Source organism: Bubalus kerabau, chromosome 20, assembly GCF_029407905.1.
Source record: "Bubalus kerabau isolate K-KA32 ecotype Philippines breed swamp buffalo chromosome 20, PCC_UOA_SB_1v2, whole genome shotgun sequence".
In the NCBI taxonomy this organism is placed as follows: domain Eukaryota; kingdom Metazoa; phylum Chordata; class Mammalia; order Artiodactyla; family Bovidae; genus Bubalus; species Bubalus kerabau.
In genome coordinates, this window is record NC_073643.1 from 54901791 (window position 1) to 54922604 (window position 20814).

At 44.0% G+C, this 20814-nt stretch overlaps 1 protein-coding gene across 2 annotated transcripts in view; it reads left to right on the top strand.

The window, feature by feature from the left end:
* The window catches only part of LOC129634848 (C-C chemokine receptor type 1-like), a 250081-nt gene that overhangs the window by 177165 nt on the left and 52102 nt on the right, over window positions 1-20814 (top strand). The window contains exon 2 of one of the 2 annotated variants that reach the window (XM_055557221.1): window positions 14629-14812. The exons of the other annotated variant lie outside the window; for it this stretch is intronic. The gene's annotated coding sequence lies outside the window, so the exon portion shown is untranslated. The remainder of the gene's footprint in view (window positions 1-14628; window positions 14813-20814) is intronic. 2 annotated transcript variants of the gene reach the window in all.

Sequence of the window (20814 nt, forward strand, 5' to 3'; positions counted from 1 at the left end):
ATGTTTCATTATATTATTTCAAATCCATTCTTATTTTCAGAAAGAACCTTTCTGCATCCTTGGTTTTCTGAAATGTCCCCAAGAATGTGTCTGAGCCTAGGTGCTGTTCATGATACTAACAACTCAATAGACTGTTTCAATCTGAACACTTTTGTTCCTTTAATCTGGAAAGTCCTCAATCTCAATTTTGTATAATTCCTTCCACTCTGATTAGTTGATTCCTATTAATCACATTTTGAATCTCATCCATTTTTCCCTCCAGGTAGTTTGTTATTTTCTCCTTTATATTTTGTCTCTTTTGTGGTATGGTTTTCCATTTTAGTCACTCAAAGGAATAGAGGTATATCATATTTTAATTTGTATTTTTTAATGAATACTGATGTTATATGTTTCTCTTTTCTTTTACTTTTAACCAATCTATTTCTTAATATGTGAAGTTAGTATCTAAAGGCAGCATTTATCTAATATCTTCATAATAACTTTGCAACTTTTCTGTAAGTTTGAAATTACTCCAAAATTAGAAGTTTATGTTTTTTGTTTGTTTTATTTTATTTTTTAACTTTACAATATTGTATTGGTTTTGCCATATATCAAAATGAATCTACCACAGGTATACACGTGTTCCCCATCCTGAACCCTCCTCCCTCCTCCCTCCCCATACCATCCCTCAGGGTTGTCCCAGTGCACCAGCCCCAAGCATCCAGTATCGTGCATTGAACCTGGACTGGCGACTCATTTCATATATGATATTATACATGTTTCAATGCCATTGTCCCTAATCATCCCACCCTCTCCTTCTCCCACAGAGTCCAAAAGACTGTTCTATACATCAGTGTCTCTTTTGCTGTCTCGTATACAGGGTTATGTTTTTAAAAAGACTTAAATACTAGAGAAAAGATACTTTATATTTACTCATTTCCAGTGCTGTTCATTTCTTTGTGCAGATCTACATTCACTTCTCATATAATTTTCCTCTTGTCTGAAGTTCTTCCTTTAACTTTTTTGTAGTACTGTTCTGTTGGTGATGAATTAATTCAACTTTTGTTTGTAACCGTCTTTATTTCACCCTCAATTTTTTTGATAATTCTTCAGGGTATAGATTCTCAGTTGAGTCTTTTTTCATTACTCTAAATGTGTTTTTCTAGTATTTCCTCATTTGAGTTGTTTCTAATCAGAAATATCATCATTATGTTATGCTGCGGTGTAGTTTTCTTCAGGTTACTTGTACTTGGATATCAATAAGATTCTCAGATCTGCGGATTAATATTTTCAATTAAACGTGAGTTTTGAGCCACTACTTCTAATTGTCTTTTCACCACTGCTTATTTTTAGGGACTCTAATTATTTGTCCATTAGGCCACGTCTTAAAATTATCTCATTGATGATTTTTAAATTTTTTTTTAAATTCTTTTTTCTCAGTTCCATTTTCAATACTCTCTATTGATATCATCAAGTTCACTAATCATTTCTTCTGCAATGTCCCATGTACCATTAATCCTATTCTACTTTTCTATATGTTTTACATAAATTGCCTTTCCCTCACCTCTGGATTATACCCAATGATACTGCTAATGATTTTTTGTACATAAAATGTTTCTTATATTTTTATAGCAGTTCCTTAAATTGGCAATTTTTTCCACATTTCATGGATTCTGAGAAGCAAGTAAGGGGGTGATATTAATAGTATCTGTGTTTTACAGGTAAAGTAAATGAGAAATCAAGTGAGACTGCCAAGGTGTCTAGTGAGTGGAAATCACTGTGGTTGATCATAATCATTTATCTTTTCTTATATGATCATGTTTAATCGGGAACCATTTCCTATTTTTAAATTTGGTTGTTTTGGGTTACATAGACATATATTACATTATAGATGGATATTCAGTTCAGTTCAGTTCAGTTCAGTCGCTCAGTCGTGTCCGACTCTTTGTGACTCCATGAATCGCAGCACGCCAGGCCTCCCTGTCCATCACCAACTCCCGGAGTTCACCCAAACTCATGTGCATCGAGTTGGTGATGCCATCCAGCCATCTCATCCTCTGTTGTCCCCTTCTCCTCCTGCCCCCAATCCCTCCCAGTATCAAAGTCTTTTCCAGTGAGTCAGCTCTTCACATCAGGTGGCTGAAGTATTGGAGTTTCAGCTTCAACATCAGTCCTTCCAGTGAATACTCAGGACTGATCTCCTTTAGGATGGACTGATTGGATCTCCTTGCAGTCCAAGGGACTCTCAAGAGTCTTCTCCAGCACCACAGTTCAAAAGCACCAATTCTTCGGTGCTCAGCTTTCTTCACAGTCCAACTCTCACATCCATACATGACCACAGGAAAAACCATAGCCTTGATTAGATGGACCTTTGTTGGCAAAGTAATGTCTCTGCTTTTGAATATGCTATGTAGGTTGGTCATAACTTTCCTTCCAAGGAGTAAGTGTCTTTTAATATCATGGCTGCAGTCACCATCTGCAGTGATTTTGGAGCCCCCCAAAATGAAGTCTGACACTGTTTCCACTGTTTCCCCATCTATTTCCCATGAAGGGATGGGACCAGATGCCATGATCTTAGTTTTCTGAATGTTAAGCTGTAAGCCAACTTTTTCACTCTCCTCTTTCACTTTCATCAAGAAGCTCTTTAGTTCCTCTTTGCTTTCTGCCATAAGGGTAGTGTCATCTGCATATCTGAGGTTACTGATATTTCTCCCGGCAATCTTGATTCCAGCTTGTGCTTCTTCCAGCCCAGCATTTCTCATGATGTACTCTGCATAGAAGTTAAAAATCAGGGTGACAATATACAGCCTTGACGTACTCCTTTTCCTATTTGGAACCAGTCTGTTGCTCCATGTCCAGTTCTAACTCTTGCTTCCTGACCTGCATATAGCTTTCTCAAGAGGCAGGTCAGGTGGTCTGGTATGCCCTTTTCTTTCAGAATTTTCCACAGTTTGTTGTGATTCACACAGTCAAAGGCTTTGGCATAGTCAATAAAGCAGAAATAGATGTTTTTCTGGAACTCTCTTGCTTTTTCAATGATCCAACGGATGTTGGCAGTTTGATCTCTGGTTCCTCTGCCTTTTCTAAAACCAGCTTGAACATCTGAAAGTTCACGGTTCACGTATTGCTGAAGCCTGGCTTGGAGAATTTTGAGCATTACTTTCCTAGCGTATGAGATGAGTGCAATTGTGTGGTAGTTTGAGCATTCTTTGGCATTGCCTTTCTTTGGGATTGGAATGAAAACTGACCTTTTCCAGTCCTGTGGCCACTGCTGAATTTTCCAAATTCGCTAGCATATTGAGTACAGCACTTTCACAGCATCATCTTTCAGGATTTGAAATAGCTCAACTGGAATTCCATCACCTCCACTAGCTTTATTCATAGTGATTCTTCCTAAGGCCCACTTGACTTCACATTCCAGGATGTCTGGCTCAAGATGGATATTAAATATATTATATTACATTACTATTTACCAAGTTGTAAAGATACGTCAATTCCTTTGTTTGTAACCCTATCTGAATTACTTTGCTGACAAAGGTCTGTCGACAAAGGTCTGTCCAAGCTATGGTTTTCCAGTGGTCAAGTGTGGATGTGAGAGGTGGACCATAAAGAAGGCTGAGTGCCAAAGAAGTGATGTTTTTGAACTATAGTGTTAGAGAAGACTCTTGAGAGTCCCTTGGACTGCACTTAGATCAAGCCAGTCAATCGTAAAGGAAATAAACCCTGAATGTTCATTGGAAGGACTGATGCTGAAGCTGAAGCTCCAATACTTTGGCCACCTGATGCAAAGAGCCAACTCATTAGAAAAGACCCTGATGCTGGGAAATATTGCAGGCAGGAGAAGAAGGGGGGGGATAGAGGATGAGATGGTTGGATGGCATCACCGACATGAGTTGAACAGCTCCAGGAGATGGTGAAGGACAGGGAATCCTGGCATGCTGCAGTCCATGGAGTCACAAAGAATTGGACATGACTGAGTGAACAACAACAATCTGAATTCTAGCCAGTGATTTTTTCAGGAAATGTGAAACCAGGAAACAATATGCTAGGTTTCTTCTGTAAATACTGATGAATATTAGTCACATAAGTGACTGAGAGGTACTCACATAACCAAAACGAAGTATAGGAGAGCTTGAATGAGTGGGGAAATTACCTGCTACTAGGCCCAGCTCTCTCATTAACTCACTTTCATGCCAACCTCCTTTCCTTATGCAGATAATAGAAGAGGAAAATCTAGTTCAGTAAATATTTATCAGGGGCTTACTATGAGCGAAACATTGACACATGACTTTTGATTTAAACCTCACCACAGTCCAGACGTCCCATTATATAGGAGAGAGAACCAATATCAAAGAGATAAGAAGGGGCAAAAGGAGAAAAGGAAAGATATACCCATCTGAATATAGAGTTCCAAAGAATAGCAAGGAGAGATAAGAAAGCCTTCCTAGGTGATCAGTGCAAAGAAATAGAGGAAAACAATAGAATGGGAAAGATTAGAGATCTCTTCAAGAAAATTGGAGATACCAATGGAACATTTCATGAAAATATGGGCTCAATAAAGGACAGAAATGGTATGGACCGAACAGAAACAGAAGATATTAAGAAGAGGTGGCAAGAATACACAGAAGAACTATACAAAAAAGATCTTCACGACCCAGATAATTATGATGGTGTGATCACTCACCTAGAGCCAGACATCCTGGAATGTGAAGTCAAGTGGGCCTTAGAAAGCATCACTACGAACAAAGCTAGTGGAGGTGATGGAATTCCAGTTGAGCTATTTCAAATCCTGAAAGATGATGCTGTGAAAGTGCTGCACTCAATATGTCAGCCAATTTGGAAAACTCAGCAGTGGCCACAGGACTGGAAAAGGCCAGTTTTCATTCCAATCCCAAAGAAAGGCAATGCCAAAGAATGTTCAAACTACCACACAATTGCACTCATCTCACACGCTAGGAAAGTAATGCTCAAAATTCTCCAAGCCAGGCTTCAGCAATACGTGAACCATGAACTTTCAGATGTTCAAGCTGGTTTTAGAAAAGGCAGAGGAACCAGAGATCAAATTGCCAACATCCGTTGGATCATTGGAAAAGCAAGAGAGTTCCAGGAAAGCATCTGTTTCTACTTTATTGACTTTGCCAAAGCCTTTGACTATGTGAATCACAACAAACTGAGGAAAATTCTTCAAGAGATGGGCATACCAGACCACCTGACCTGCCTCTTGAGAAATCTGTATGCAGGTCAGGAACCAACAGTTAGAATTGGTCATGGAACAACAGAAAGGTTCAAAATAGGGAAAGGAGTACGTCAAGGCTGTATATTGTCACCCTGCTTGTTTAACTTATATGCAGAGTACATCATGAGAAACGCTGGACTGGAAGAAACACAAGCTGGAATCAAGATTGCCGGGAGAAATATCAATAACCTCAGATATGCAGATAGCACCACCCTTATGGCAGAAAGCAAAGAGGAACTAAAGAGCCTCTTGATGAAAGTCAAAGAGGAGAGTGAAAAAGCTGGCTTTAAACTCAACATTCGGAAAACTAAGATCATGCCATCTGGTACCATCACTTCATGGCGAATAGATGGGGAAACAGTGAAAGACTTTATTTTGGGGGGCTCCAAAATCACTGTAGATGGTGACTGCAGACATGAAATTAAAAGTTGTTTGCTTCTTGGAAGAAAAACTGTGACCAACCTAGACAGCATACTAAAAAGCAGAGATATTACTTTGCCAACAAAGGTCCGTCTAGTCAAAGCTATGGTTTTTCCATGAGTCATGTATGGATGTGAGAGTTGGACTATAAAGAAAGCTGAGTGGTGAAGAATTGATGCTTTTGAACTGTGGTGTTGGAGAAGACTCTTGAGAGTCCCTTGGACAGCAGGGAGATCCAACCAGTCCATCCTAAAGGAAATTAGTCCTGAATATTTATTGGAAGGACTGATGTTGAAGCTGAAACTCCAATACTTTGGCCACCTGATGTGAAGAACTGACTTACTGGAAAAGACCCTGATGCTGGGAAAGACTGAAGATGCGAGGAGAAGGGGATGACAGAGGATGAGATGGTTGGATGGCATCACCGACTCAATGGACATGGGTTTGGGTAAACTTCGGGAGTTGGTGATGGACAGGGAGGTGTGGCATGCTGCAGTCCTTGGGATCACAAAGAGTCCGACATGACTGAGCAACTGAACTGAACTTGAGAAGGGGCAAGGCAGGGTCATGTTCCTTTCTGTGTACAAAGCCCTGCTTGCTATTAAGGAACCGGTAAAGATGAAAGAAAGTTCTTCTCCTCAGGTTGCTTTCAAAATAGCAGAAGTGAACAGATGCACAGACAGTGAGCAGGGAGGCACCAGTTAATAAGGAGAAGCAAGCGCTGCAAGAAATGGTGCTGAAGGCAAGGGAAGCACGTCGGAGGGAGAAATCACTTCTGCCTCTCATGGGTGGGTGAGGGTCAGGTGCTGATTTATCTTGAGAGTAGACTTTAATTTATATATCTAAGGGAGATGATGATTTTTTATAAGCAGAGATATCAATTCTGGGTGCAGGTATCATCAGTAAGCATCACCGTACACAGTGATGATAAAACTTGGAGTGTGTGCAGGACTCAACCAGCAGGTTGGTGTGGGTGGAACACAAGCCCTGGTGACTCAGAGTGTCCCCTCCAGACCTGCTCCATCCCTGTTAGCAGGGAGCTCCCTAGAAATGCAGGCTGTCGGGTCCCACTCCAGATGGATTGCAGTCTGCACAGGTGATTCATGTGCAGAGGAATAAAGGGACAAGTCACGCAGAAAGGTAGCTTCTGATCAGATTCATAGAAACTGCAGGATGTATCGATTAGATGAGGCCTTGGCATACGACCCAGCAATCTACTGCTGGGCATACACACTGAGGAAACCAGAATTGAAAGAGATACGTGTACCACCATGTTCATTGCAGCAGCTGCTGCTAAGTCGCTTCAGTCATGTCGGACTCTGTGCGACCCCATAGACGGCAGCCCACCAGGCTCCCCCGTCCCTGGGATTCTCCAGGCAAGAACAGTGGAGTGGGTTACCATTTCCTTCTCCAATGGGTGAAAGTGAAGTTGCTCGGTCGTGTCCAATTCCTAGGGACCCCATGGACTGCAACCTACCAGGCTCTTCCATCCATGGGATTTTCCAGGCAAGAGTACTGGAGGGGGTTGCCATTGCCTTCTCCGGTTCATTGCAGCACTTTTTACAATAGCTAGGACATGGAAACAACCTAGATGTCTATCGGCACACGAATGGATAAGAAAGTAGTGGTACATGTACACAATGGAATATTACTCAGCTATTAAAAATAACACATTTGAATCAGTTCTAATGAGGTGGCTGAAACTGGAGCCCATTATACAGAGTGAATTAATTTAGAAAGAAAAACACCAATATAGTATATTAATGAATATATATGGAATTTAGAAAGATGGTAATGATGACCCTATATGTAAGACAGCAAAAGAGACACAGATATAAAGAACAGACTTTTGGACTCTGTGGGAGAAGGTGAGGGTGGGATGTTTTGAGAGAACAGCATTGAAACATGTATATTACCATATGTGAAATAGATCACCAGTCCAAGTTTGATGCATGAAACAGGACACTCAAAGCTGGTGCACTGGGAAAACCCAGAGGGATGGGATGGGGAGGGAGGTGGGAGGGGGTTTCGGGATGGGGGACACATGTACACCCATGGCTGGTTCATGTCAGTGTATGGCAAAAACCACCACAATATTGTAAAATAAGTAGCCTCCAATTAAAATGAATAAATTTGTTTAAAAAAAAAGATGAGGTCTTGGAGCAAGACAGGGTGTCCATGTCTGCTCTGCCTTCAGCTCCATCACTTTCCAGCTGTGGGACCTCTGGAAAAGTTACTTCAACTATATCTAAGTTACCTGTGGCCTCATAAGATTTTTTTTTAATGTACTTTATTTTTTTAGATCCGTTTCTGGTTCACAGCAAAACCCAGGGGAAAGGACAGAGAGTTCCTGTTCACCCGCTGCCCCCACACACCTTCAGCATCCTCTGTTACTGACATCCCCAACCGGAGTGGGGCTGTGTTACAGCTGATGAACCTACGTTGACTCATCATCACCCAAAGTCCATAGTTTGCAGTAGGGTTCACCCTTGGTGTCATCCAGTCTAATGCATTTAGATAAATGTGTAGTAATAGGTATCTGTCACTATGGTATCACCTTCACAACCCGAAAAATCACCTAAAAACGTGCTGTGCCTTTCCATCTCTTCTCCCGAGTCCCTGGCAACTGCTGATCTTTTACTGTCTCTAGAATTTGCCTTTTTACAGAAAGTATTATAGTTGGAATCATACAATATATACCCATGTCATATTGGCTTCTTTCACTTAGTAATATGCGTTTTTTAAAGCTTCTTTGCATGGGTTGATAGTTCATTTCTTTTTAATGCTGAATAATATGCTTTTAAATTGTGATTCTGGAGAAGACTCTTGAGAGTCCCTTGGACAGCAAGGAGATCAAACCAGTGACTCCTAAAGGAAGTGAACCATGAATATTCACTGGAAGGACTGAGGCTGAGGCTGAAGCTCCAAACTTTGGCCACCTGATGTGAAGAGCTGCTTCACTGGAAAACACCCTGATTCTGGGAAAGATTGAAGGCAAAAGGAGAAGGGGGCGGCAGAGAATGAGATGGTTGGATAGTGTTACTGACTCAATGGACATGAATTTGAGCAAACTCCAGGAGATAGTGAAGTGCAGAGGAGCCTGGCATGCTGCAGTCCATGGGGCCACAAAGAGTCAGACACGATTGAGCGACTGAACAACAGCAGCAGCAATATTCCGTTGTCTAGATGTATCACAGGCTATTTATCCATTCACACCCGGGAGGGTATCTTGGTTACTTCTAGGTTTGGTAATTGTGAATAAAACTGCTCCAAATATCCAGGTGCAAGTTTTTCCTTAATATATATTTTTTTAGTTTTAATATTTTTTCTTGAAGTATAGTTGATTTACAATGCCATATTAATTACTGCTATACAGCAAAGTGATCCAGTTATACATATTCTTTTAAAAAAATACTCATTTCCAAATACTCAGTATGGTTTATCATAGAACACTGAGTAGAGTCCTCTATGCTATGAAGTAGGACATTGTTTATCCACTCTGTATATAAAAGTTTATATATGCTAACTCCAACCTTCTACTCCGTCACTCCTCCAAACCCCTCCCCCTTGGCAACTGCCAGTCTATTTTCCATCCATAATTCTGTGTCTGGTTCATAGATGGGTTCATTTGTGTTGTATTTTAGATTCCACATATAAGTGTTATCCTATAATATTTGTCTTTCTCTTTCTGACTTAACTTCGCTTAGTGTGATAATCCCTAGGTCTGTCCATGTTGCCCCAAATGGCATCATTTTGTTCTTATTATGGCTCAGTAATATTCCACTGAATATGTGTAACACATCTTCTTTATCCATTCATCAAAACTAGTGGTAATCTGGACTCAGGCAGATCAAAGATAATTATATGGAATTAAATGAACTGCTGAATGTGGTCATAATCTTGTGACTTGTCTCGCATATTCCTGGCTTCTTGATTTATTTGTTTTTCACTGCGCTGGGTCTTTGTTGCTGCCTCTGGACTTTCTCTAGTCACAGTGTGTGGGGCTACTCTCTAGTTGGAGTGCACAGGCGTTTCAGTGCAGTTTGGTCTCTAGTTGTAGAGCCCCGGCTCAGGGCACATGGGCTTCAGCAGTTGCAGCACACTGGCTCAGTAGTTGCGGTGCATGGGCTTACTTGCTCTGCAACATGTGAAATCTTCCTGGACCAGGGATCGAACTCTTGTCTCCTCATTGGCAGGCCATTTCTTAACCACTTTACCACCAGAGAAATCCATTGCTGGCTTCTGATCTTTGTTTTTAAGATATAGAAAAGCCCTCTTCCTCACACTACTCATGATTTACAACAATTTGGTAATTTACACCTGTGGGTAAAATTAAAATATTTTTCTTTTTTTTCTGTCTGGTTCCTCCAGAAATTGGAGACCCTTGTTCTAAACAACCTTATCAGGTGAATGGGAAAGGCTATCGCTTGGCATGTGCAGGAATCTATTAATAGATATTTTGTTGTTATTGTTCAGTCACTAAGTCATTTCCAACTCTTTGAGACCCCATGGACTGCAGCATGCCAGGCTCCTCTGTCCTTCACTATCTCCTGGAGTTTGCTCATATTCATGTCCGCTGAGTCGTGATGCTGTCTATCCCCTCATCCTCTGCCACCCTCTTCTCTTTTTCCCTTCAGTCTTTCCCAGCACCAAGGTCTTTTCCAGTGAGTCAGCTCTTTATATCAGGTGGCCAAAGGATTGGAGCTTCAGCATCAGTCCTTTCAATGAATGTTCAGGGTTGATTTCCTTTAGGATTGACTGGTTTGATCTCCATGGGACTCTCAAGAGTCTTTTGCAGCACCACAATTTGAAAGCATCAATTCTTCAGCGCTCAATCTTCTTTATGGTCTCTCACATCCATACATGACTACTAGAATAACTATAGCTTTGACTATATGGACTTTTGTCAGCAAAGTGATATCTCTGCTTTTTAGTAAGCTGTCTAGATTTGTCACAGCTTTCCTTACCAGGAGCAAGTGTCTTTCATTTTCATGGCTATAGTCACCATCCACAGTGAGTTTAGAAGCCAAGAAAATAAAGTCTATCACCGCTTCCACTTTTTCCCTTTCTCTTTGCCATGATGGGACTGGATGCCATGAATCTTTGTTTTTTGAATGTTGAATTTCAAGTCAGCTTTTTCACTCTTCCCTTTCACTTTCATCAAGAGGCTCTTTAGTTCCTCCTCACTTTCTGCCATAAGGGTGGTGTCATCTGCATATCTGAGGTTGTTGATATTTCTCCCAGCAATCATGATTCCAGCTTGTGATTCATCCAGCCTGGCATTTTACATGATGTACTCTGCATAGAAGTTAAATAAGCAGGGTGACAATATAGAGCCTTGGTGTACTCCTTTCCCTATTTTGAACCAGTCTATTGTTCCATGTCCAGTTCTAATTCTTGCTTCTTGACCGTCATACAGATTTCTCAGGAGGCAGGTAAGCTGGTCTGGCATTCCCATCTCTTGTAAGAATTTTTCACAGTTTATCTCGATCTACACAGTCAAAGGCTTTAAGGTATTCAATGAAGCAGAAGTGGATGTTTTTCTGGAATGAAATTGTCTAGATTTTTGGGGGGGACCTGAAAAAGAGATAAATGTACCCAATCTGTAGATATCCCAGGCAGAATCTGAAGGCAAGACAAGCCATTGGCATGGCTTTACTGGCCTTGAGAGGCCTTTAAAAAGCTCAATCTGAGATTCGTAGTAAAAAGTTTCAGTGTAGTCAGTTTGGTTGGGCATTAGTCCGATGTGGCCTGCTTTGCCTGGTAAAGCAATAAAAGCTACTCTTTTCTACTTCACCCAAAACTCTGTCTCTGTATTCGCATTCAGCACTGGTGAAGAGAGGATGAGTTTTGGCGTCAACACCCTAGTCCTCTGCCTATTTCTCTGATAGACTCCTGCTCATGGTCTGTATCAGATTAAGTCTCTGCAAATGTGATGTCTCTGCAAAACACTTTGGACCCCGCCTACTTTCCTCTGTGCATCTCTTGAACCCAACCAGATTTCTGTCCTAACCAGACTGTGACTTTGTAGACAAGAGTGTCTCACACTGTAATATGCGAAGAAATCCCTGGGGACACTGGTAAAAAAAAATGCAGATTCTGTAGGTTTGCAATGGGGTGAAAGTCTGCATTTCTGATAAGCACTCAGGTCTTCATCACACTTTAAGAGCAAGGATCCAGCACTGATTCTCAGACTCCAGCACCAATAAGAAGCATGTGGAAAGCTTGTTCAACCATAGCTTCCCAATCCAACACCCCCACATGCTGAAATTCTGCAAGTCACAAGGTGGCGCCTGAGTGTCTTCATTTCCACCAAGCTCCCAAGGTAGTTGCTGCTGCTGGCCCACAGACCTGACCTTGAGTTAACACGAGTTCCAGGCCTTGATTAATGCAACTTTGAGACCGTTAACTGGCAGAGAAAGAGGGCGTTTGATAGGCATGTGAGAAATTAGCTGGATGGGAATCAGTACCAGCATGCATCAGCCATGTAATTAGAGCTTTCAGAGCAGATAGATGAGTCAGTGGGTGTGTACATACACATGTGACAGTCTGCAGCTTAGAACTGAAGTACAGAGGGTCATAGTCAGCCTCCTCTTTCCTCCCTGCCTTCCCACCAGGCTCAGCCCACAATGGGCCAGTACCCAGTGCTTGCGGGTACTTCGTTCAGGGAGCTGTCATGGTCTGGTTAGCAGCCCTTGGCCCCAGCTTTAATGGGCTCAGTGGCCACACCCTGGGCTCTATACCAGCAGGAACCACCCCCAGAGATCCTTGTGTTTATGAGCAGGTTGTGGAGGGGTGAAAAGAGGCCATGAGGAGATACAGCACTCCCCCTTTGTCCATAACTACTCAAAACCTGCCCACAGTGTCTGCTTCCTGCTGAGCAGCTCCTTGAGGCAAAACTGCAGAAAGGAGTACCCCGCCCCTTGTCACCATAGCCCAGTCTTGCCCCAGGATGCCGGGCCCAGGGACTGTCTCCTGGTTTCACTGCATAGAAACCATCTTTCAAGTTGCTATTTTCTCACAAAACGGCTTTGAGCTTCCTTATTTCTAAGAACCAACGACCGGAAGAGACAGCACTTTTTTCCGTTAGATGTCATCATGCCTGGATGAGCTGCACCATCTCATGGCCATGAGCAGAGCTGGTCTGTGTGTGCTAGAAAGATAGAAGTGCCCTGGGTCCTGGATAAGTCACAGAGCTGTCATTAACCAGCTCTGTGACCATCTTGACTCTATGTTTCTTATGATTCATCCATTCACAAATGTTTATTGGGGGACTTCCCTGGTGGCCCAGTGGTTAAGACTCCACCCTCCCCAAGCAGGGGGCACAGGTTCCATGCCTGGTGAGGGAACTAAGATCCCACATGCTGCACACCATGGCCAAAACAATGTTTACTGAGCACCTGCTGTGTGGGGCTACAGCAGTGGACAAAAGAGGGAACATTCCTCAGGAAGCTGTCATTACACTGAGAGAAACGGTGGACAATAACTACATATTAAATATATGTAACCCAGGTAGTAATAACTAAATCTGGGAAGGGGGTCATTGATTTCTAAGGTAGGAGAAGAGGAGATTCAATTTTAATAAGATGGTTAGAGAACACCTCCTGAGAAAGCATTGCACGCATGTGGAAATGAAGGAGGTGAGGGAGCAGGCTTTCCGGACATGTGGGGGAGGGGCATCTTGGCCGAGGAAACAGCACGTGCAAGGGCGCTGAGGTGGAAAGGCACCTGGCGTGTTCAGGGGCATCCTGGGAGCCAGTTTGGCTGGAACGGAGTGAGCGAAGGAGAAACTAATAGATGAAGTCAGAGAGGGGAGGAGGGCAGGTGGTGAAGTGCCTTGCAGGCCACTGTAAGGACTTGGAGCAGGTGTGCCTGACCTGAAGCAACCCTTGAGGAATCCCTCCAGCTGCTGTATTGGAAAGAGACTGTGGTCTTGCTTGGTTTGGACCAAACTGGGGCCAGTGGGTGAAGCAAGAAGGGATTGAAGTCTTTGTATGTTGAAAGTGGAGTCAACAGATTCTGCAAAAAGATCGCAAGTCAGGTTCCAAAGAGTAGATTCAAGTGAGACTCCAAGGTTTTGTTAGCTTCCATCAGAAGAATGGAGCTGCCATTTACCTCCAGGTGTGGATGACAGTGACAATAAAATTTGGAGAGATCAGGAATTCTATTTGAAAAGCTTTCGAGAAAACCACATGGAGACATTGAGCAGAGTGTTGGGTATGAGCCTAGATTTGAGGGGTGGGGTGAGCTGGAGATGTACATTAGGGCGTCCTCAGTGTGAATGTGATGTTTGGACCCACGAGAGAGAATGGCGCCACCAAAGGCGTGAATGTAGATCAGAAAGAGGGGAGGATTCACGGACCATGCCTGGGGCATGCCAAGGTTAGGAAGTTGGAATATTGAGCAGAAGGCAGTGGGTATGGAGAAGGAGCTGCCTGCTGCCTGTGAATCATGGAAAAACCAGGGAAAACCTGTGTCCTTCATCCTCAGAGGAAGAGTATCAAGAAAAGGGATCAATTATGGTGTAAAATGTGCTGAGCAGTCAGGTCCAATGAGGCTTGAGAACTGACCATTGCATTTAGCCACCTGGAGGTCACTGGTGAGCCTCCCAAAATCATTGGTGGTTAGGGGGAGAGCAGGGTCCAGAAACTTTGGGTGGAGTGGAGCTGGATACAAATAAAGACAACTCTTTTGAGTATTGTAAAGAGCTGTGCAGAAATGAAGCAGTAATCATATGAGACTTCCCTGGTGGTCCAGTGGCTGAGACTCTTTGCTCCCAGTGCAGGGGCCCAGGTTCAATCCCTGGTCAGTGAACTATATCCCACATGCTGTGACATGCAAATCCCACAGTGAAGATCCCATGTGCTGCACCTGTGATTCAGCACAGTGGAAAAAATAAACAATTAAAAAAGAAATGACTCAGTAGTTAAAGACAAAAGTGGAATCAAAGGAGACTGTGCTTGCTTACTTCTTTGTTTGCTTATATGTTTCAGATTAAGTGAGGGCATGAGTGTATACTGATGAGAATAACCTGACAAAGCAGGAAAAACTGGTGATACAGGAGACGATGACTAGAATGATGCCCTCGTGCTGATGAGAGAGGATGTGATCCTGGGTAGCGTGGACAAGATGGGCTTGGAGCATGGAGAATCCATCCTCATGGCAGGAGGGAGGCAGGTAGAAGGGCCAGGGAAGGGTGGATGGGAAGAAGGGAGGGGGGATGTGTAAACAGTCTCTTCTGAGCCTTCTGTCTTCTCACTGACGTGAGGAACAAGGTCATCAGCTAAGACTGAGGATGATGGAGGTGGTGCTGGAGGTTCGGGGGAAAGGCAGAAAGTGTGACATGTCTAAGAGGGGGAAAACCATTGATGGGCATGAGGGACCCTTTGCATGTGGCCATCAGTAATTCAGGGGGGTCCCAGTCAGTTCCATTGTATGGTTTCCTCCAGCCACGTTCAACTTCACGGTGCTGGTGGGGATTTGGATCTGATCAGGACTGGGTTTGTGCCAGGTGGACACAACCAGATCAGAAAAGAGTGAAGGTGTTGAGGATGTTGTACGGGAGGGACTGTGATGATGGCCCCTGGACTCTAAGGTGGAAGTAAGGGCAGGAGGAGGCTGAGGGTCAGGAGAAACTGACACGTCACTGGTTACACTGGGGTCAAAGCACCCCTGGAGCGGAGATGCTCGAGGAGTGAGGAGTAAAGGTGGGCGGGGCGCGAGGGGCTGGGGTGTCGGGACCCGAGAACCCCTGGAGCTGAGATGCTCGAGGAGTGAGGAGTAAAGGTGGGCGGGGCACGAAGGGCTGGGGTGTCGGGACCGGAGCACCACTGGAGCTGAGATGCTCGAGGAGTGAGGAGTAAAGGTGGGTGGGGCGCGAGGGGCTGGGGTGTCGGGACCCGAGACAGAAAGGACACAGATGTCGATGACGGTAAAATCCCGGGATTAGGGAGGGTCAATGGAGCGAGTGGCTAAGGATGGGGCAAGACAGGCCCATCAGAGGACAGGAATTCAAGGAACCCCGGGTGAGGGAGCTAGAGGAAGCCTGTGCTTTTGGTAGAAGATAAATATGGCTTCAGAGCCCTTCCATCTCAGTACACTGGCTTTTACAGTGTGACTTTATTGTTTCCCCTGAAAAGGCAGATCCCCTGAAAAGGCAGATTCTGTTTCCTGACTGCCTTGTCTGTGGCTTGGCTCTGTGACTTGCTGTGAGTGATAGACTGCAGCATAGGTGATCCTCTGTGGCCTCAGAGACTTTTCTTTAAGATGCTTTATAGGTTCTTCTCATGCCTGAGACCGTCATGCATAAAGCCAGTCTGGCCGACAGGAAGACGAGAGCCACTGGAAAACTGAGGCACTCCAGTCAGCAAGCAGCGCCCACCATCAGATGTGGAAGTGAGGCTATGTGGGAACATCTAGCTCACAGAATCATAGAACAATCTCCTTGTGATTTTAAGCCCCAAAGTTTTGAGATTGTTTATTAGGCTGCAAAGACAGAGAGGTATTTAGATAGTGAAATGAACAATTGTATAAGAGAACTTTATAGAGTGGTACCAAACGAGAGCTACCATCCAAGGTTTTTAGAAAATTAAAGTTTCTTTTTATTTATGTATTCATTGGCCATGCTGGTCTTCATTGCTGACTGGTCTTTCTCTAGCTGTGGTGAGCAGGGGCTACTCTCTAGTTGCAGTGTGCAGGTTTCTCCTTTGAGAGCTTGGCTTGTGACAGAGCACCGGCTCTAGCACGTGGGCTTCAGCAGGTGGGGTAGGGTCAGTGGTTGTGGTGCACGGGCTTAGTTGCTTTGTAGCATGTGGGATCCTCCTGGACCAGGAATCAAACCCTCTTCCCTGCTGAACAACCAGAAAAGCCCAGAAAATTACAGGTGGTAGTCATTCTAATTTTTGAGTTATTTTGAGTGATGCCTTGCTGTTTATTGTCCAAATGTCCAACCTATACAACTAGGTGTGAATAAGAGAAAATCTATCACCACCCCCAAAAAACTTAAAACTCTCCAAGCTCCAGCATCTACTTGTCATTAATGACTTCCTGCTATAGAGGGTCAGAAGGCTTCATGGAGGAGGTGTCCTCTTGGGTAATCCAGGCAAGATGAGAGGCATCATCAGGGACATGTCCAACACCCTCTTTTGCTTTGGGAGCAGACCCAGCACAAGGGGGCAACTGAGCAGAGCAGAGGGACTATTAGACCTTTCCCTGTGGTTTGTCAGGTTGGGGGTTGTAGAATTCTGGGGGCCTGCAAGAGAGCCTGGGAGAGGCCAAGTCGTTAGGGAGAGGCAGAGATTAAGGAGAGAGGAGAAATATGGAGTGAGGAAGGGTGGTGAAAAAGGAGACTAGGGAAGGAAATTAGACAAAGAGAAACAGGGTAGGAGGGCATGGGGATGAAATGAGGTGATGTGGAGGGGACAGGGGTGGGTTACGTCCGAAGATCCACTCTTGTGCCCCAAAGGCCCTCCTCTTCATCTGTGGGACACTCACCGGCCTTTGGAGTCTGAATGTGACCTGGGAGCAGAAGCCGCCTCCTTTCCCCACATAGAGAGTACATCCCAGGATTAGACAACAGAGAGCTCTCCAAGGTCATGACACTGTATCCCCTCTCTTGGAAATTAATCTGCTAGTGCAGCATTTGAATCTGAGAAGTGTGCCTCATTGACAAGTGGGCTCCCTGGAGCCAAGGAGCCTGGCCTCACCCTGTGTTGGTTACACAAAGCATAAGCTTTCTGGGATGTTGTTGTTATGACAGGAAAGGAGAAGCAGAAACAGGACTGTGTTAGGACTAGATGTCATGGTGAGACGTAAAAAGGAAGTCTGTGAGATCAAACTGGAGGGACCAGTGGGCCAGGATGGGGTTGACACTGGACAGGGTGCTGAAGCATGGAATCAGAGTCCTAGACAAAGTCAGAGTCAGAATCATGTGGTTTGTGCCTCACTGCTACTCTCTCCGTTTCCACTACAACAGGACCCTAAGTGCAGGGTCCTGTGTGCTGGTCGGGAAGAATCTCTTGGGTATGATGTTCAATGACAAAAGGAAGATGGAAAAAAATGTGTATCATATGCTCACCTGTGTTTTAAAAACAAAAAGACCGAGTGTGTGTGTGTGCAGATATGTATGTGTGTTTGCACTAATAAGTTTGCCTTTCAACTTTGAAAGGTCATGGGGCCCTGGGTGTAGGTGACAGGAAGAGGGAACAGAATGGGCCACTGAGCAGCTTCCTCTTTCAGCCTCAAGTTGAAAGCAAAAGAATTCTTCTCAACTCACATCAGGGCCAGTCCAGGTCTCCTAGAGAGAGATCATGTAAAACATTGGGCCAAACGCCTGGTGGAAAACCAGATCCGTGGTTCTCAAACATTCAGTCGAGGGCATACTAAAACACAGAATTTCTGATTCAGTAAGTCTGGGGAGGAGCCCAAACCTTGCACCACTAACAAGTTCCCAAAGTGCTGATGCTTTTGGTCTAGGGCCCTCAGCTTGAGAACCTCTGGTCTGGAAGGCTTCCTGCTTGGGACTTGAACCCACCTGGCTGGGACTCAAACCTGGCCAAAACCCATGGTCCCTGGTTTCAGGACCTAATAAAGTTCAGGTTCTTGATGTCTCATCACAGAAAGAATTCAGTGAGAGAGAAAGTTATAGGTAAGAAGTAGATTTATTCAGATTCAGACAGCATCACACTCCACAAACAGAGTGTGGGCCATCATAGAGGGCAAGTACGGCTCCAAAATTTGGCATGGTTAGTTTTTATAGGCTGGGTAATTTCATATGCTAATGAGTGGGAGGATTATTCCAACTGCTTTTGGGAAGGGGTGGAGATTTCCAGGATCCCGCCCACTTCTTGGTCTTTTCACAGTGCCTTGAAACTGTCAGGGCACCTCTGGGTGTGTCCTTTCACTTACGGATTGAGGAGCAAATTCTAGTCTTGTCTGCCATCTTGGTCCCATTTGATTCTAACTGGTTTGTGTTGTGTCCTTGGCTATGTCATTCTTTCAAAAGTTGTGCCCTGCCCCTTTCCCTCCTGTTACAGTGTGACATGAAAATTATCAGAAGCCTGTATTTGTCAAAGGTGGTCCTTCTCATAAAGCTTCTTGAAGATGAATGCAATAACTGTTTATAAATGACAGAAAGAGTTTAAAAAAGAGGAGGATGCATAGGTATACATCTGATTGCAATGTAATCTGGTAAAGAAACTTGGTCAAAATGTTGGGATTAAATTTAACTGATTGTAATTAATAACAGCAAGTAATCCTAGTTAAATATTTCTCTCTGAGATGACTCAGGGGTCCTCTGAAATATCTTCAAGTTACCTGGAAGTCAAAATTTTCACTTGGGCTCAGTGCTCAAGGATAAGTTGTGTCCAACTCCTTTCGATCCATGAACTGTAACCCTCAAGGCTCCTCTGTCCATGGGATTTCTCAAGCAAGAGCGCTGGAGTTGATTGCCCTTTCCTCCTCCAGGTGACCTTCCCCACCCAGGAATCAAAGCCATAACTCCTTCAGTTCAGTTCAGTTCAGTTCAGTCTCTCAGTCATGTCCGACTCTTTGCAACCCCATGAATCCCAGCACGCCAGGCCTCCCTGTCCATCACCAACTACTGGAGTTCACCCAAACTCATGTCCATCGAGTCCATGATGCCATCCAGCGATCTTATCCTCTGTTGTCCCCTTCTCCTCCTGCCCCCAATCCCTCCCAGCATCCGAGTCTTTTCCAATGAGTCAACTCTTCGCATGAAGTGGCCAAAGTACTGGAGTTTCAGCCTCAGCATCATTCCTTCCAAAGAACATCCAGGACTGATCTCCTTTAGAATGCACTGGTTGGATCTCCTTGCAGTCCAAGGGACTCTCAAGAGTCTTCTCCAGAACCACAGTTCAAAAGCATTAATTCTTCGGCGCTCAGCTTTCTTCACAGTCCAGCTCTCACATCCATACATGACCACTGGACAAACCATAGCCTTGACTAGACGGACCTTTGTTGGCAAAGTAATGTCTCTGCTTTTGAATATGCTATCTAGGTTGGTCATAACGTCCCTTCCAAGGAGTAAACGTCTTTTAATTTCATGGCTGCAATCACTATCTGAACTGATTTTGGAGCCGAAAAAAATAAAGTCTGACACTGTTTCCACTGTTTCCCCATCTATTTCCCATGAACTGATGGGACCAGATGCCATGATCTTAGTTTTCTGAATGTTATTGAGCTTTAAGCCAACTTTTTCACTCTCCTCTTTCACCTTCATCAAGAGGCTTTTTAGTTCCTCTTCACTTTCTGCCATAAGGGTGGTGTCATCTGCATATCTGAGGTTACTGATATTTCTCCCGGCAATCTTGATTCCAGCTTGTGCTTCTTCCAGCCCGGCATTTCGCATGATGTACTCTGCATAGAAGTTAAATAAGCAGGGTGCCAATATACAGCTTTGACATACTCCTTTCCTGTTTGGAACCATTCTGTTGTTCCATGTCCAGTTCTAACTCTTGCTTCCTGACCTGCATATAGGTTTCTCAAGAGGCAGGTCAGGTGGTCTGGTATACCCATCTCTTGAAGAATTTTCCACAGTTTGTTGTGATTCACACAGTCAAAGGCTTTGGCATAGTCAATAAAGCAGAAGTAGATGTTTTTCTGGAACTCTCTTGCTTTTTCCATGATCTAGCAGATGTTGGCAATTTGATCTCTGGTTCCTCTGCCTTTTCTAAAACCAGCTTGAACATCAAGAAGTCTATGGTTCACGTATTGCTGAAGCCTGGCTTGGAGAATTTTGAGCATTACTTTCCTAGCGTGTGAGATAAATGCAATTGTGTGGTAGTTTGAGCATTCTTTGGCATTGCCTTTCTTTGGGATTGGAATGAAAACTGACCTTTTCCAGTCCTGTGGCCACTGCTGAGTTTTCCAAATTTGCTGGCATATTGAGTGTGGCACTTTCACAGCATCATCTTTCAGGATTTGGAATAGCTCAACTGGAATTCCATCACCTCCACTAGCTTTGTTCCTAGTGATGCTTTCTAAGGCCCACTTGACTTCACATTCCAGGAATGTCTGGCTCTAGGTGAGTGATCACACCATCGTGATTATCTGGGTCATGAAGATCTTTTTTGTACAGTTCTTCTGTGTATTCTTGCCACCTCTTAATATCTTCTGCTTCTGTTAGGTCTATACCATTTCTGTCCTTTATCGAGCCCATC